The sequence below is a fragment of the Pan troglodytes genome, chromosome 9 (assembly GCF_028858775.2).
Source record: "Pan troglodytes isolate AG18354 chromosome 9, NHGRI_mPanTro3-v2.0_pri, whole genome shotgun sequence".
NCBI classification, from domain to species: Eukaryota; Metazoa; Chordata; class Mammalia; order Primates; family Hominidae; genus Pan; species Pan troglodytes.
The window spans coordinates 45,574,465-45,593,479 of NC_072407.2; the positions used below are offsets into that span (position 1 = coordinate 45,574,465).

At 37.9% G+C, this 19,015-nt stretch overlaps 2 long non-coding RNA genes across 3 annotated transcripts in view; one reads left to right on the forward strand and one right to left on the reverse strand.

Moving 5' to 3' along the window:
• Positions 1-19,015, forward strand: part of LOC104008470 (uncharacterized) — a 126,550-nt gene that overhangs the window by 93,429 nt on the left and 14,106 nt on the right. The gene's annotated exons all lie outside the window — the stretch shown is intronic.
• LOC107967069 (uncharacterized) overlaps positions 1-19,015 on the reverse strand; it is a 201,707-nt gene that overhangs the window by 25,668 nt on the left and 157,024 nt on the right. The gene's annotated exons all lie outside the window — the stretch shown is intronic.

A 19,015-nucleotide genomic window follows, 5' to 3' on the forward strand; every position in this document is an offset into this window, starting at 1 on the left:
AAACAACATTCAATCTGGAGAAGATTAAAGAACAAACTCAGAGAGGTGTCAGGATCTTATCTCAGTAAACTAGAGTTGAGATTGGGCTCTAGTCCCAGCTACAGAAACCAAACCGGAAACCTAGCCACTTTAGTCCAACAGAGAGTAGTAGTCAGGGCAAACTTACTTGCCATATTGGCTTCCAGAAACTTTTCAGATTTTATCTTCATATGATACTTAGTCTCCTTGGGTTCTTGCAGCCCTGACTAAATTGACAACTGGATCCAGGTAACAGTAGATACATAGCAAAGGCTACATGTGATTAGGACTGAACTGGGAGAGAGACATTGGGGAGATCTGCCTCATGGTTGGGAATTTATTTATTTTTTAACAATAAGAATGAACAGAGAAAATTGTTGGGGAGGTACTGAGCACCCTGTACCTGGAAATTTGAAACAGATATTGAAAGGCCACCTACTGGCAAGGCAATTGTGAACATTCATCTATCGTGAAGGGATCTAGTAGACTTGTAACAACATTCCTCCTAACTGCATACAGTGGTTTGAATGACAGACACAAAAAATGTCAGTTCTTCTTCCCTGGAACATGTGGCTGTTGTGTTACCTTATCTAGTGAATTTTTTTTTGTAGCTGTAAATAATTAAGCTAAAAGATCATGAAATGAGGAGATTATCCTGGATTTTCTGAGTTGGTCTTAAATGTTATCATGTGTATTCCTTTAAAAAGAAGGTAGAGAGCTGGGAACAGTAGCTCACACTTGTAATCCCAGGACTTTGGGAGGCTGAGGTGGGCAGATCACCTGAGGTCAGGAGTTCGAAACCAGCCTGGCCAACGTGGGGAAACCACATCTCTAGTAAAAATACAAAAATTAGCACGGTGTGGTGGTAGGCACCTGTAATCCCAGCTACTCAGGAGGCTGAGGCAGGAGAAGCCCTTGAACCCGGGAGGCAGAAGTTGCAGTGAACCGAGATCATACCATTGCACTCCAGCCTGGGCGACAAAGTGAGACTCTGTCTCTAAATAAATAAATAAAAGGCAGAGGAATCTTACAGACAGAAGAAGAGAGAAAGAGAGAGAGAAGTGTAATGTAAAGATGAAGTACAGAGATGCAGCCACAAGTCATAAAATGCCAATAGTCATCAGAACCTGGAAGAAGCAAAAACTATATTCTCTTCTAGAGCCTCCAAAGGGAGTGCATCCCTGACTATCCCATGATTTTGGATTTCTGGCCTCAAGAACAGTGAGGAAATACATTTCTGTTGTTTTAAGCCACCTAGTTTGTGGTTATTTGTCACAGCAACCAGAGGAAACTAATAAACTCAGAGTCCAGAATTCCAAAGGACACTATAGGTATGGATTATCTAACTGAAGATGGAGTTACAGCAATCAAATCCCACTCACTCTTTCCTATTTTCTGCATTTCCTTATATATATTATCTTAATTAAAATTGTCCTTTAGTCTAATTGCCAGTAGATGTTACAAAAGGAAATAAATTTAACAGAATGGAAAACCCAAGGAGTTGGTAATTATGTAATCAGGGAGATTGCAGGAGGTAGTTAAACCACATTGCTGTCTCAATTTCCTCTCCAAATATATGGTGCCTATGGAAAGAAAGTTCTCCTTAGGCAACTATTCATCAGACTCCTACAATTATTTAAGTAAGTCAGTCAAGGCTCTAAAACATTGCAGAATTATAAATTAAATATCCCAAAAAGAAACTGGAAGGACAGGGCAGGTTCAGGTACCTCAAACATGTATTAATGTATTCACTCTTGCAATAAATATTATTGAGCTCCCTATTATCTGAGAGACATATTTTGGTATAAAGAATATAACTATAAAAACATAGAAAGTTTCTTGCTTCATGAAGCATTATACTATGCTGTGGGGGAAAGGTAAAATATGTGTAAATTTAGAAGTAAATAAGATAATATAAGACAGTACAAAGTGATATAGAAAATACAACAGGCTATGGGACAGAGAATGTCTGCTATAGGGTACAGTGGGTAGTTGGGTGGTGGGAGAAATATTTGAGTTGAGACCTAAACAATTAGAAAAATTTAGCCACATGTTGATCAAATGATAAAAGTTATAGGTAGTAAGAGTAGTAGATGCGTAACTGGAAAAACAACAGGAACCTCTAAATGGTTTTTACCAAGATGAGGCATGGTCACATGTGAATATTTAAATAATGACTCTAGCTACAGGGACATAATAAGGGGAAGGAGGAAGAATAATGACTAGACAGCCAAATGAAGCATCATGGGGACTTGGACTCTGGAGGTGATGGGAGAAGAGAACTTCATTGCTCAATTCTCCCCGCATCTATTTTCTCAGTTATTCCTCACCCATCCCTGGGAGGGTATAGACAACATTTAGATACAGACCCATCACCAATTCCACTATTACTTTATGAAGAAGAAAAGACGCTGGGTAAATGGATTCAAGTGGCCATGGAATTAACTGCTGCCATTAAGTACCATTGTGCTGACTGTCTTGGAATTTTAAATTCTGTGTTTTATACTCTGCTAGACTGCACTGATGGTCTTCTAAATATTGTGTATGTGCTTTCAAATAGACTTGAAATTGTTATTACAATTGTTTTTATTTGTTAGAGACAAGAAAATATTTGGATATGCGATGCCTGTGGTGTCATCTTTGGAGCCAGGTCCCAATAAATATTCACTAAACTTTTCAAAATCCACAAAAAAGTTATCAGAAGCTACTGAGTTTTTACAGCTTGTATTCAAAGTTAACAGATAAGCAGTTGGAAAGAGAAATCTCTGTTGAAAAATGCAAAATAATGGTACAAGAATCAGAATGTCTGAACTTGGGCTTGCCCCTACCTAACTGTATGGACTTTAAAATGGCATTAAAGCTTTCTGATTGTCCATTTCCTCATCTCTAAAAGGAAAATAATGGGCTAACACCTCTAAAGTTATCTCTACCTCTAAAATTTTATGAAAATATTATTCATTTTTAACAAACTCAGAGCTTCTCTTTTCCCTTTTTAATGCACATTCTGTATCTCACCTATTCATGCCGTTTTTCTATTTTCCTTATAAGGGACTATTACTTTTTGAATGGCTTCACTGAAATGAACAAATAGAGTCAATTCAAATCACAAAGTTAGCTTCTTTAACATTTTCCTCTCTACAGTAAATCGAATGTATGGTTTCTATGTACTAGTCACATTTCCCTCTTCATACTTAGAAATACTTTTCTGTTTTGTGGCTTTTCAAGCATTTTAAAAACCACTGATTCAAAATGGGACTGTCTGGCTTGTCTTATGTTTCCAAGAATATACAGTTATTCTAGAAGGCTTTGATTTCTGGAGAATATTTACAGTAAAGATATAAAGACTGATGTCTCTCATAAAGATTTATTTCAGATTACTTTCCACTTGGGAATAATAGTATAATTCTCTTAGAAAAATATTCCATCCTTTAATATAATTTTGCTCTTTTTTTCCCTTGCTCTAAAGATAGTGAATTAATTGCTATGCATATTAAAGAATAATGGTAGAATTCTGAAGTCAAAGTAAAAGCACATAATCTTATTTTATTACCTACCCCATTTGTGTATTTGGGCAGGTCTTTCACATTTTGAAGACTTGGTTTATTTGCCTGTCAACTGGAAAGAATGGAAAAAATAGTAATACCAGACTTTTTTTTTTTTTTTAGTTCTTATTACAATATAGGTATTGTGCCAAGCACATTACATATACCATTCCATTTACTCTTCATAATACTGCTATATAGATATCATCTTTTAAAAGTTGAAGCATCTGAAATTTAGAGAAGATAAGCTCAAGGTCATATAGCTAGTAAGGGACAAAGCAGAGATTCTGAAACTTTACATGGCTGTTAGACTGAGAAACCCATATTTTAATGTCTCTATACTATAAAAATACTGATTTCTATCCTCCTGGAGTAGAAACACCATGCTAATGTATAAGAAATTGCTTTATGGTGGGTGTGGTGGCTTACTCCTGTAATCCCAGGACTTTGGGAGGCTGAAAGGGAGGATCATTTGAGCTCAAGACTTTGAGAGCAACATGAGCAGCATAGTGAAACCCTGTCTCTATAAATAAGAAAAAAAAAAAATGCCAGGAGCAGTGGTGCATGTCTGTGGTCCCAGCTACATGCGAGGCTGAGCTGGGAGGATCACTTGAGCCTAGAAGGTCAAGGATGCAGTGAGGCATGATTGTGCTGCTGCACTCCAGCCTGGGCAACAGAGCAAGATCCCATCTCGAAAAAAAAGAAAGAAAAATTGCTTTAAAAACTACTATGCTATATTCAGGTATGAAGGATGGAAATGATAAAGATAATAAAAATGGTGATACTGTTGAGAATGTCAACCTCAGAATTAACTTTAGAGGAAAAAATAGTAAATTTACAGAATTTAGGAAGCTCATCAATTTATAGTAATACGTGCTGCCCCCATCTGGTGTGCTATATAGCTGCCCTATCTCTTTGCTCTTCTCCCCTTACCTTAATTAAAATATTCCCATCTTAATACCTGCTTGCTAGTCTGTTCCAAGATGGACAAATAGGAACAGCTCTAGTCTGCAGCTCTCAGTGTGATTAATGCAGAAGACAGCTGATTTCTGCAACTGAGGTACCTGGTTCATCTCATTGTGACTGGTTGGACAGTGGGTGCAGCCCATAGAGGGCAAGCTGAAGCAGGGCAGGGTGTTGCCTCAACCGGGAAGTGCACAGGGTCAGGGGATTTCCCTTTCCTAGCCAAGGGAAGCTGTGCCAGGCTGTACCTGGAAAAATGGGATACTCCCACCCAAATACTGCACTTTTCCCATGGTCTTAGCAACCAGCAGACCAGGAGATTCTCTCCCATGCCTGGGTCGGTGGGTCCCACATGCACAGAGCCTACCTCACTGCTAGCGCAGCAGTCTGACATCAACCTGAGAGGTTGCAGCCTGGTGGGGGGAGGGGTATCCACCATTGCTGAGGCTTGAGTAGGTAAACAAAGCAGCCAGGAAGCTTGAACTGGGCAGAGCCAACCACAGCACAGCAAGGCCTACTGCCTCTATAGACTCCACCTCTGTGGTAGGGCATAGCTGAACAAAAGGCAGCAGAAACTCCTGCAAAGTTAAAAGTCTCTGTTTGACAGCTCTGAAGAGAGCAGTGGCTCCATTTGAGCCCTGAGAACTGACAGACTGCCTCCTCAAGTGGGCCCCTGACCCCCATGTAGCCTAACTGGGAGACACCTCCCAGTAAGGGCCAACAGACACCTCATACAGGCAAGTGCCCCTCTGGGACAAAGCTTCCCTAGGACGGATCAGGCAGCAATATTTGCTGTTCTGCAATATTTGTTGTTTTGCAGCCTCCACTGGTGATACCCAGGCAAACGAGGTCTGGAGTGGACCTCCAGCAAACTCCAATAGACCTGCAGCTTAGGGACCTGGCTGTTAGAAGCAAAACTAACAAACAGAAAGGAATAGCACCAACATGAAAAAAAGGACACCTACAGCAAAACCCCATCTGTAGGTCACCAACCTCAAAGACCAAAGGTAGATAAAACCACAAAGATGGGGAGATACCAGAGCAGAAAAGCTGAAAATTCTAAACACCAGAGTGCCTCTTCTCCTGCAAAGGATCACAGCTCCTCACCAGCAATAGAACAAAGCTGGATGGAGAATAACTTTGACGAGTTGACAGAAGTAGGCTTCAGAAGGTCGGTAATAACAAACTTTTCTGAGGTAAAGGAGCATCTTCTAACCCATCACAAGGAAGGTTAAAACCTTGAAAAAAGGTTAGATCAATGGCTAACTAGAATAAACAGTGTAGAGAAGACGTTAAATGACCTGATGGAGCTGAAAACCATGGCACAAGAATTTCGTGATGCATGCACAAGCTTCAATAAACAATTCGATCAAGTGGAAGAAAGGATATCAGTGATTGAATATAAAATTAATGAAATAAAGTGAGAACACAAGATTAGAGAAAAAAGAGTGAAAAGAAATGAACAAAGCCTCCAAGAAATATGGGACTATGTGAAAAGACCAAATCTACATTTGATTGGTGTACCTGAAAGTGACAGGGAAAATGGAACCAAGTTGGAAAACACTTTTCAGGATATTATCCAGGAGAACTTCCCCAACCTAGCAAGGCAGGCCAATATTCAAATTCAGGAAATACAGAGAACACCACAAAGATAATGCTCGAGAAGAGCAACCCCAAGACACATAATTGTCAGATTCACCAAGGTTGGAATGAAGGAAAAAAATGTTAAGGGCAGCCAGAGAGAAAGGTTGGGTTACCCACAAAGGGAAACCCATCAGACTAACAGTAGATCTCTCAGCAGAAACCCTACAAGCCAAAAGAGAGTGGGGGCCAATATTCAACATTCTTAAAGAAAAGAATTTTCAACTCAGAATTTCATATCCTGCCAAACTAAGCTTCATAAGTGAAGGAGAAATAAAATCCTTTACAGACAAGCAAATGCTGAGAGATTTTGTCATCACCAGGCCTGCCTTATAAGAGCTCCTGAAGGAAGCACTAAATATGGAAAGGAATAACCAGTACCAGCCACTGCAAAAACATGCCAAATTTTAAAGACCGTTGATGCTATGAAGAAACTGCATCAATTAACGAGCAAAATAACCAGCTAACATTGTAATGACAGGATGAAATTCAGACATAACAATATTAACCTTAAAGGTAAAGGGGATAAATGCCCAAATTAAAAGATATAGACTGGCAAATTGGATAGAGGCAAATTGGATAGAGACATTTCAAGCAGTGTGTACAGGGAAAGACCCATCAGTGTGCTGTATTCAGGAGACCCATCTCATGTGCACAGACATATATAGGCTCAAAATAAAAGGATGGAGGAAGATTTACCAAGCAAATGGAAAGCAAACAAACAAACAAACAAAAAAAGCAGGGGCTGCAATCCTAGTCTCTGATAAAACAGACTTTAAACCACCAAAGATCAAAAGAGACAAAGAAGGTCATTACATAATGGTAAAGGGATCAATTCCACAAGAAGATCTAACTATTCTAAATATATATGAACCCAATACAGGAGCACCCAGATTCATAAAGCAAGTCCTGAGAGACCTACAAAGAGACTTAGACTCTCATACAATAAAAATGGGAGACTTTAACACCCCACTGTCAATATTACACAGATTAATGAGACAGAAGGTTAACAAAGATATCCAGGACTTGAACTCAGCTCTGCACCAAGCAGACCTAATAGACATCTACAGAACTCTCCACCCCAAATCAACAGAATATACATTTTTCTCAGCACCACATCACACTTATTCTAAAATTGACCACATAATGGGAAGTAAAGCACTCCTCAGCAAATGGAAAAGGACAGAAATCACAACAAACTGTCTCTCAGACCACAGTGCAATCAAATTAGAATTCAGGGTTAAGAAACTCCCTCAAAACCGCACAACTACCCGGAAACAGAACAACCTGCTCCTGAATGACTACTGGGTAAATAACAAAATGAAGGCAGAAATAAAGATGTTCTTTGAAAGCAATGAGAACAAAGACATGATGTACCAGAATCTCTGGGACACATTTAAAGCAGTGTGTAGAGGGAAATTTATAGCACTAAATACCCACAAGAGAAAGCAGAAAAGATCTAAAATTGACATCCTAACATCACAATTAAAAGAACTAGAGAAGCAAGAGCAAACACGTTCAAAAGCTAGCAGAAGGCAAGAAATAACTTGATCAGAGCAGAACTGAAGGAGATACAAACACAAAGATCCCTTCAAAAAATCAATGAATCTAGAAGCTGGTTTTATGGAAAGATTAACAAAATTGATAGACCTCTATCAAGACTAATAAAGACAAGAAAGAAGAATCAAATAGACGCAATAAAAAATGATAACGGGGACATCACCACCGAGCCCACAGAAATACAAACTACCATCAGAGAATACTATAAACACCTCTATGCAAATAAACTAGAAAATCTAGAAGAAATGGATAAATTCCTCAACACATACACCCTCCCAAGACTAAACCAGGAAGAAGAATGAATCTCTGAATAGACCAATAACAGGCTCCGAAATTGAGGCAATAATTAATAGCCTACCAACAAAAAAAGTCCGGGACCAGGTGGATTCACAGCTGAATTCTACCAGAGGTACAAAGAGGAGCTGGTTGCATTCCTTCCGAAATTATTCCAATCAATAGAAAAAGAGGGAATCCCCCCTAACTCATTTTATGAGGCCAGCATAAAATGAGTTATCATCCTGATACCAAAGCCTGGCAGAGACCCAACAAAACAAGAGAATTTTAGACCAATATCCCTGATGAACACTGATGTGAAAATCCTCAATAAAATGCTGGCAAAACAAATCCAGCACCACATCAAAAAGCTTATCTACCACAATCAAGTCGGCTTCACCCCTGGGATGCAAGGCTGGTTCAACATACACAAATTACTAAATGTAACCCATCACATAAACAGAACCATGGACAAAAAACATATGATTATTTCAATAGATGCAGAAAAGGCCTTCAACAAAATTCAACAGCCCTTCATGCTAAAAAGTCTCAATAAACTGAGTATTGTTGGAACGTATCTCAAAACAATAAGAGCTATTTATGACAAACTCACAGCCAAGATCATACTGAATGGGCAAAAACTGGAAGCATTCCCTTTGAAAAGTGGCAGAAGACAAGGATGCCCTCTCTCACCACTCCTATTCAAGAAAGTGTTTGAAGTTCTGGCTTGGGCAATCAGGCAAGAGGAAGAAATAAAAGATATTCAATTAGGAAAAGAGGAATTCAAATTGTCCCTCTTTGCAGATGACATGATTGTATATTTAGGAAACCTCATCGTCTCAGCCCAAAATCTCCCTAAGCTGATAAGCAACTTCACCAAAGTCTCAGGATACAAAAACATTGTGCAAAAATCACAAGCATCCCCATACACCAATAACAGACAAACAGAGGGCCAAATCATGAGTGAACTACCATTCACAATTGCTACAAAGAGAATAAAATACCTAGGAATCCAACTTACAAAGGATATGAAGGTCCTTTTCAAGGAGAACTACAAACCACTGCTCAACAAAATAAAAGAGGACACAAACAAATGGAAGAACATTCCATGCTCATAGACAGGAAGAATCAATATTGTGGAAATGGCCATACTGCCCAAGGTAATTTACAGATTCAATGCCATCCCCATCAAGCTACCAATGACTTTCTTCACAGAATTGGAAAAAAACTATTTCAAACTTCATATGGCACCAAAAAAGAGCCTGCATTGCCAAGACAATCCTAAGCAAAAAGAACAAAGCTGGAGGCATCATGTTACATGACTTCAAACTATACCACAAGGCTACAGTAACCAAAACAGCATGGTACTGGTACCAAAACAGATATATAGACCAATGAAACAGAACAGAGGCCTCAGAAGTAACACCACACATCTATAACCATCTGATCTTTAACAAACTGAGAAAAACAAGAAATGGGGAAAGGATTCCTTATTTAATAAATGGTGCTGGGAAAACTGGCTAGGCATATGTAGAAAGCGGAAACTGGATCCCTTCCTTACACCTTATACAAAAATTAACTTAGGATGGATTAAAGACTTAAATGTTAGACCTAAAACCAGAAAAACCATGGAAGAAAACCTAGGCAGTACCATTCAGGATATAGGTGTGGGCAAGGACTTCATGACTAAAACACAAAAAGCAATGGCAACAAAAGCCAAAATAGATAAATGGGATCTAATTAAACTACAGAGCTTCTGCAGGGCAAAAGAAACTACCATCAGAGTGAACAGGCAGCCTACAGAATGGGAGAAAATCTTTGTAATCTAACCATCTGACAAAGGGCTAATATCCACAATCTACAAAGAACTTAAACAAATTTACAAGAAAAAACAAACAACCCCATCAAAAAGTGAGCAAAGGATATGAACAGACACTTCTCAAAAAAAGACATTTATGCCATCAACAGACAAATGAAAAAAATGCTCATTATCACTGGTCATTAGAGAAATGCAAATCAAAACCACAATGAGATACCATCTCACACCAGTTAGAATGGCGATAATTAAAAAGTCAGGAAACAACAGATGCTGGAGAGGATGTGGAGAAACAAGAATGCTTTTACACTGTTGGTGGGAGTGTAAATTAGTTCAACAATTGTTGAAGACAGTGTGGCGATTCCTCAATGATCTAGAACTAGAAATACCATTTGACCCAGAGATCCCATTACTGGATATATACCCAAAAGATTATAAATCATGCTACTATAAAGATACATATACATATATGTTTATTGTGGCACTATTCACAATATCAAAGACTTGGAACCAACCCAAATGCCCATCAATGATAGACTGGATAAAGAAAATTTGGCTCATATACAACATGGAATACTATACAGCCATAAAAAAGGATGAGTTCTGGTCCTTTGCAGGGACACGGATGAAGATGGTAACTGTCATTCTCAGCAAACTATCACAAGGACAGAAAACCAAACACTGCATGTTCTCACTCATAGGTGGGAATTGAACAATGAGAACACTTGGACACGGTGGGGAACATCACACACTGGGGCCAGTTAGAGGGAGGGATAGCATTAGGAGAACTACCTAGTGTAAATGTCGAGTTGATGGATGCAGCAAACCAACACGGCACATGTATACCTATGTAATAAACCTGCATGTTGTGCACATGTATCCAAGAACTTAAAGTATAATAAAAAAAAAAAAAAGGAAGAAGAAAGAAAAAGCAAAGACCTGCTTGCTCCAGAAGTGAACAATAATAAATTATGTTAAGATAGTGCTTAATGCCTGATGATGTGTTAATGTGTTTACTTGGGCATGTTAGTTGACTCTTTAATAAGCAAATAGAAGAAATTATTGTAAAGATAGAGTGAGGACCTTCTAAAAAAGTCATGGAGTAAATTCTACTGGGAAACTCAAAATGTTTCAGTAACAGGAATTGTTCTTCAATCTCTTTCAGGCATTGACACCAGAGTTTACACACTCTAACTATAAATTCTATTCTTGCCTTGTTCAACTTAACATCAGAGTCTTGGAAGAGAAGAGTCAACTGATAAAACTAAGGTTACTGCCCAACCTCTTGAAAGCACTGATTGAAGAAAACACCTATGGGGTAGAAGAAGCCTCCGTGATATCTGTTGACTTTTGTAATGGTACCATGAAGTATCTTGATTCATCAAAAAGTAAAAATAAAATTTTCTTAAAGTTAAACTGGTTTCAGCATATAAAATTAAATGCAGGCCAACCAAAATTCACAAATGCTCATTAAATGTATTGTTACTACTCATTTGGTCTTTAAATTAAAACTATAGTTGTAGAAACATAATGCCTTGTCATAATATAGGACTCAAAGTGTGACAGTAGAAACTAGATAAGTCACTCATTTCCTAATAACTTCCTTGTAGGGGTTTTTGACCAGGGTCTCCAAAGCCTAGACAAAAAATGCACGAGATGTATATGTTATTGAACCCACAATTATATCCAAATATTTCAGTGTGTGTTCACATGTGAAAATTTTGTTCTCATCATAGTTCATGTGATTTACTAGATGACCAAAGGAATCTGATATAATCCACCTCTGAAAGTATAAAATTGTATGTATTACAAAAAATATTCAATTAATGATGATTTCTTCCCTCAAGATGTTCATGGTTTCAGTCTCCTCAAGGAAATAGTCACATATAGGAAAACTCCCATAAAGCATAAGAAAATAGATTTTAAAACTCAATTATATAGAAGAAAAGCTTTCTACTTGTGAATGGAAAAATGTAACTTATATTAAACCAGTATCCTCATCTATAGCAATAAAATAATTGAACAAAATATGAAAATCATCTGTCCAAATACAGTGAACAGACAACAACATGAACAAGAAGGACTCATTGGAGAAGGGCCATCAGAGATAAACTTATCCCCCTGAAATTGCTTTTACCCAGGAGACATTTAATAATTTCGGCTATAGGAAGAGGGCCAAAAAATATAGGAGTTAGAACTCAAAAGGCCTTTGCTGACAGGGACAGAAATGGTAGAGCTTTGGCAGACATTATAGACCTGATTTCCATGGTTAATTATCTTCTCAGTATATTTACTGAAGTCTAGTTTTGTTTGAAGAGCAGGGGACTGATATGATTTGGCTGTATCCCCACCCAAATCTCATTTTTAATTGTACTCCCATGATTCCCCTGTGTTGTGGGAGGGACCCAGTGGGAGATCATTTGAATCATGGAATAGGTTTTCCCCATACTCTTCTCATGGTAGTGAATAAGTCTCATGAGATCTGATGGGTTTATCAGAGGTTTCCGCTTTTGCATCTTCCTCATTTTTCTCTTGCCACTGCCATGTAAGAAGTGCCTTTCATCTCCCACCATGATTCTAAGGCCTCCCCGGCCATGTGGAACTGTAAGTTCAATTAAACCTCCTTTTCTTCCCAGTGTCAGGTATGTCTTTATCAGCAGCATGAAAATGGACTAATACAGTAAATTGGTACTGGGAGTGGGATGTTGCTGAAAAGATACCTGAAAATGTGAAGCAACTTTGGAACTGGGTAACAGGCAGAGGTTGGAATAGTTTGAAGGGCTCAGAAGTAGACAGGAAAATGTGGGAAAGTTTGGAACCTCCTAGAGATTTGTTGAATGGATTTGATAAAAATGCTGATAGTGACACAAACAATAAGGTCCAGGCTGAGATGGTCTCAGATAGAGATGAGGAACTTGTTGGAAACTGGAGCAAAGGCAACTCTTATTATGTTTTAGCAAAGAGACTTGTGGCATTTTGCCCCTGCCATAGAAATTTATGGAACTTTGAACTTGAGGGAGATGATCTAGGGTAAAGAGACTGGTGGCATTTTGCCCCTGCCCTAGAGATTTGTAGAACTTTGAACTTGAGAGCCATGATGTAGGATATCTGGAGGAAGAAATTTCTAAGCAGAAAAGCATTCAAGAGATGACTTGGGTGCTGTTAAAAGCATTCCATTTTAAAAGAGAAACAGAGCATAAAAGTTGGGAAAATTTGCTGCCTGACCATTCAGTAGAAAAGAAAACCCATTTTTTGAGGAGAAATTCAAGCTAGCTCTAGAAATTTGCATAAGTAATGAGGAGTCAAATGTTAATCCCCAAGACAATAGGGAAAATGTCTCTAGGGCATATCAGAGGTTTTCAGGGCAGCCCCTCCCATCACAGGCCTGGAGGCCCAAGAGAAAATAATTTCATGGGCTGGGCCAAGGGTCCCTGTGGTGTGTGCAGTCTAGGGACTTGGTGCCCTGTGTCCCAGTTTCTCCAGCCGTGACTAAAAGGGGCCAAGGTACAGATCAACCTGTAACTTCAGAAGGTGAAAGCCTCAAGCCTTGGCAGCTTCCTTGAGGTGTTGAGCCTGAAGTTGCACAGAAGTCAAGAATTGGAGTTTGGGAACCTCCACCTAGATTTCAGAAGATGTATGGAAATGCCTGGATGCCCAGGCAAAAGTTTGCTGCAGGGGTGGGGTCCTCATGAAGAATCTCTGCTAAGGCAGTGCAGAAGAGAAATGTGGGGTAAGAACAGCCACACAGAGTCCCTACTAGGGCATTGCCTCATGGAGCTGTGAGAAGAGGCCCACTGTTCTCCAGACCCCAGAATGATAGATCCAATGACAGCTTGCACTGTGCATCTGGAAAAGCTGCAGACACTCAATGCCAGCCTGTGAAAGCAGCCAGGATTGAGGGGCTATCTATACTCTGCCAAGCCACAGGGGCTGAGCTGATGAAGACCATGGGAACCCACCTCTTGCATCAGCATGACCTGGATGTGAGACCTGGAGTCAAAGGAAATCATTTTGGAGCTTGAAGATTTAACTGCCCCACTGGATTTCAGACTTGCATGGGCCCTGTAACCCCTTTGTTTTGGCCAATTTCTCCCATTTGGAATGACTGTATTTACCCAATACCCTTACCCCCATTGTATCTAGGAAGTAACTAGCTTAGTTTCGATTTTACAGGCTCATAGGCAGAAGGGACCTGACTTGTCTCAGATGAGACTTTGGACTGTGGACTTTTGGGTTATGCTGAAATGAGTTAAGACTCTGGGGGAATGTTGGGAAGGCATGATTTGTTTTGAAATGTGAGGACATGAGATTTGCAGGGGCCAGGGGTGAAATAATATGGTTTGGCTGTGTCCCTACCTAAATCTTATCTTGAATTGTACTCCCATAATTCCTACATGTTGTGGGAGGAACCCAGTGGGAGATAATTTAATCCTCCCACTGGGTTCCTCCCACTGGATAATTTAATCCAGTGGGAGGTTTCCCTCATACTGTTCTTGTGGTATTGAATAAGTCTTACAAGATCTGATGTTTTTATTGGGGATTTCCACTTTTGCATCTTTCTCATTTTTCTCCTGCTGCCACCATGTAAGAAGTGGCTTTTACCTCCAGCTATGATTCTGAGTCTTCCCCAACCATGTGAAACTGTAAGTCCACTTAAACCTCTTTTTCTTCCCAGTCGTAGGTATGTCTTTATCAGCAGCATGAAAACAGACTAATACAGGGTTCACAACTTAAACAAAACTCAGCTGAAAAGCAGAACAGAAAGATTGGCTTGTTGGCCAGGCGTGGTGGCTCACGCCTGTAATCCCAGCACTTTGGGAGGCTGAGGCGGGCGGATCACAAGTTCAGGAGATTGAGACCATCCTGTGAATAGTGAAATCCTGTCTCTACTAAAAATGGAAAAAAAAATTAGCTGGGCGTGGTGGCGGGTGCCTGCAGTCCCAGCTGCTTGGGAGGCTGAGGCGGGAGAATGGTGTGAATCCGGGAGGTGGAGCTTGCAATCAGCCGAGATTGCACCACTACACTCCAGCCTGGGTCACAGAGCGAGAATCCATCTCAAAAAAAAAAAAAAAAAAAGAAAGAAAGGAAGATTGGCTTGTCATGTGGCAAAAGACTGGACCCCACAGTACACAAAAGACTCTTAGTAAAAAATTTAGAAAGAAAAGAGCACAACTAAAGAGGATTCAGTCTTACCAGGGCTTCAGTCTGGCTTTGACTCAGCACCACCCACAAATTGATTACTATGATTATTCTTCACCCTGTCTGCCTAGTGCAGAAACAAGTGAATCCACTCTTAAGAAAGGTAAGATCATCAATAACCTTTACGTTTTTAAACTAGCATTTGGGATTCCATTTAAAAAAATATGACACACACCAATAGAAAAAAAAAAGACTATAAAAGTAGACTTATAGGTGATCAAGATATTGGAGTTAATGGACAATGACTTTGAAATAATATGTTTAAATCAATCAAGAAAAAGATGAAGAAAATAGACAGCAATAAATAATTCCACAAGACAACTGGAATCCTTAAAAGATAATCAAATCAAAAATCTAGAACTGATGAATAATATCTAAAATTTTTAATTCATTGGACGCTTTAATACTAGGTTAGATTAATTAGTTCCAGAATAAGTAAATTGGAAGACATGTTTATTATATAATCCAAACTGAAACTATACCATAGAATAAGAATACAGACACATGGAACTCAAAGAATACCCCTACTATCTATGTAATTGGACTCCCGGGAGAAGGGTACAGTAAAATGGGTCAGAAGCACTATTTGAAGAGATAATGGCCAATAGTTTTCCAAAACTATGACATGTATCAATATACAGGTTTTAAGAATCTTTGAAAATTCCGACATGAATAAATACAAAGACAACAAACAAAAAACAAAAATGAGACAAAACCAAACCATACGCTCATCATAAGAAGACCACTAAAAATCAAAGGTAAAGAGTAAATCTTAAAATCTTCCAGAAAAGAAAAAAAGTATTACCATCAAAGGAGCAAGTGTGAGACTGTGATTTGACTTTTCAGTGGAGATGATTAAAGCCTAAGAAAATACATACAAAAAACCACCATTACACTTAATAACATGAATAAATATCAAAGGTATTTTCCTAAGAGGAGAAAAGCCAGAGGACAAAGACTATGTATTTTATGATTCCATTTACGTGAAATGCAAAAAAAAAAAAGGCAATTAGATTGACAAAAAGCAGATCAGTCGTCACAAAGAATTAGAGGCAGGAAGAGAGGGTTTATAACAACAAAAAAAATAGGGGACTGATAGGAATCTTTTATAACATGAATGTGATGGTGGTTATATGATGGCTGACACTTGTCAAAATATGTCTCATTGCAAACCTACCACTGGTAAATTTTTATTGTATATAAATTATATCTCAATAAGGCTTATTAAGTATTAACTAGGTAAAATATTCGGTGCAACAATCACACAGAAATGGAGATGGGTTATAGATGAAGTTAAAAGTTACCAAAATTTTAATATTATCAACAGTGTTAAATGTAATCATTTGCATTGGATTATACTAAGTCAAGATAAATCAGGGATTCATGTTATAAGCCATATGGTTAGCTACCTAAGTTATAGCAAATAATTTATATGTATTAAGTTGTAATCATTGAATGGAATAATAATTTTTGTAATCCAAAATATGCAAGTATGATAAAGAACATAAAAACAGGTGGACAAATAAAAGAAAAATAGAATGATAGCAGATAAAACAGTCAGTTCAGGTTCTCTAAGAAGCAGCTGCCAAGAGAGAATTAAATGGCAAGAAATTTACCAGGAGAAACACACCTGAAAAAGAAACTGGGGTGGGGGAGAGCGGTTGGAGAATTTGAGAGCACCATCAGATCATGGGGCAAGTCTGATCTCTAGTGACGAAGAGAAGAAAGGAAGTAAGAGAATCTGTGAGAAAGCATCTTAGGCTGAAAATTTGTCAAAGTCATTGAGGCATGCTCAAGTCAAGTCACATGCCAGAGGAGTCCCACATCTCCCAGGAGTGAGCCCGACTTAACCACACTCTGTTGCTCCCTGGGAAAAGCTCATGGGAGGTTTTCCTCTATGCATATATGTTGATTTCAGAGCGCAAAAGCTTTGCCCCTGGTCAATTACACTCCTTGTAGTAAGAGTACCTAGAGGCACATTCTCATGGCTACCATATAAATTCAACTAAAACAGGCATTAAATTAAATGTAAATTTATTAAGTGCTCCAATTTAAAGGCTAAGATTGTCAGACTTAATAAAAATTGGTGAGGACTGTGAAATGCAAATGATAAGGAGTCTTTAAATATAAATACATATAAAGACTGAATGCAACAATAAGGAAAAGTAGATACTATTCATAGTATAAAGCTGGTATAGCACTATTAAACAAAATAGAAATAAAGCAAGAAACATTTTGAATTCCTAAGTACTTGAATAGAATAAATACAAGATAACATGACCAAATAAGTAGAAATCCTGAAATAATCAACGCCACACAATTAGCATTAATTTTTGATTATAAGATTATTTGAGAATAGATCTATTTAAAACATCGAATTTATCTTTTGATATGATTTAGCTGTGTCTCCACCCAATTCTCATCTTGAATTATAGTTCCCATAATCCCCACGTGTAGTAGGAGGAACCTGGTGGAAGGTAATTGAATCATGAGGGTGACTACCCTCATGCTGTGCTTGTGATAGTAAATTCTCATGAGATCTGATGGTTTTCTAAGGGGCTTTCCCCACCTTCTCTCATTATTTTCTCTCTTGTCACCTTGTGAAGAAGGACATGTTTTCTTCCTTTTCTGTCATGATTGTAAGTTTCCTGAGGCCTCCCTAGCCCTGTGGAACTGTGAGTCAATTAAACCTCTTTCCTTTATAAATTACAAGTCTTTGGTATGTCCTTATAGCAGCATGTGAATGGACTAATACATATTTTAAATAAGTAATATAACAGTTGAAAATAAGATTTTATTAAAATATGTTATGTATAACAGTTTTACATTATTAAGAAAAAACTGGAGAAAACATAGCTGAAGGCTAAATTATATACAGCCTAGAGTATAATAGGGATTTGATAAAATATTATGAATGTATTCATAATAGGTAGAAAAAGTATGAAACTATATTTTTATAAATTGGTAATACAAAAATTGAAAATATTTTATAAAAATGTCATTTCTATAACATAAAAAATTATCAAAAAGGGATAAAACTAAAGAAGACTATATAATAGTTTTATACTGAAAACTATGATAACTCCCAAGAGACATTAAAGAATATATAAATTAAGCATAACATGTTTATGCATTGGAAGACTCATATATGGTAACTACATCAACTTTCTTAAAACCATTTGATAAATTTAATGTTAACCCATTTAAAACTCCAGAGGTTGTATGTATATGTTGGGGAGGACATGATTATTGATACAAGGATTCTAAAATTTATATTGAGGATCAAGAATAGCAAAGGCAATATTGATAAAGAGTAAAACTAGAGGACCTACATACTATGTAACAAGACATTCAGATCTATAGTTATGAAGACAATGTGATATTGGCATAAGCATTAACAATTATAATTTTGGAATAGAGAAGAGAACTCAGAAACAGATTCACATACAGTCACCTGTTTTTATTTTATTTTTAATGTACATAACACTGTAGTGCGCTGGATGAAGGACAGTCTTGCATATTCATGATGTTGGGTCAATTGACTATCCATATGAAAAAAATAAATACATTTAGACCCTTATTTTATGCCAAACAGTAAATCAGTTCCACTTGGATTTAAGATCTAAATACAAAACATAAAACTACAAAGCTTTTAGAAAATTATAGGACAATAGTTTCATGAACTTGGGATGGGCAGAATTCCAAAACAGGGCATAAAAACCAGTAGCAACTGAAGAATAAGGAAGAATAAAACAGACTGCATCAAAATTAAGAACTTCTGCTAATAAAAAGATAAAATGGATAAAATTGTGTTATTGCTTCAAATTCTTTATTCATCATATGACTTTGCACTTCTTCTCATTAATGCCAAAATATATTTTTTGGTTCCACTGATGCTGAGATTGGACTCTGACTTTCTTTGGCTTATTGAGTGTTGTCAGAACTGATAGCATGTGGATTTGGATTCTAGGATTAAGGCATATCACATGTTTCTCTTACTCTA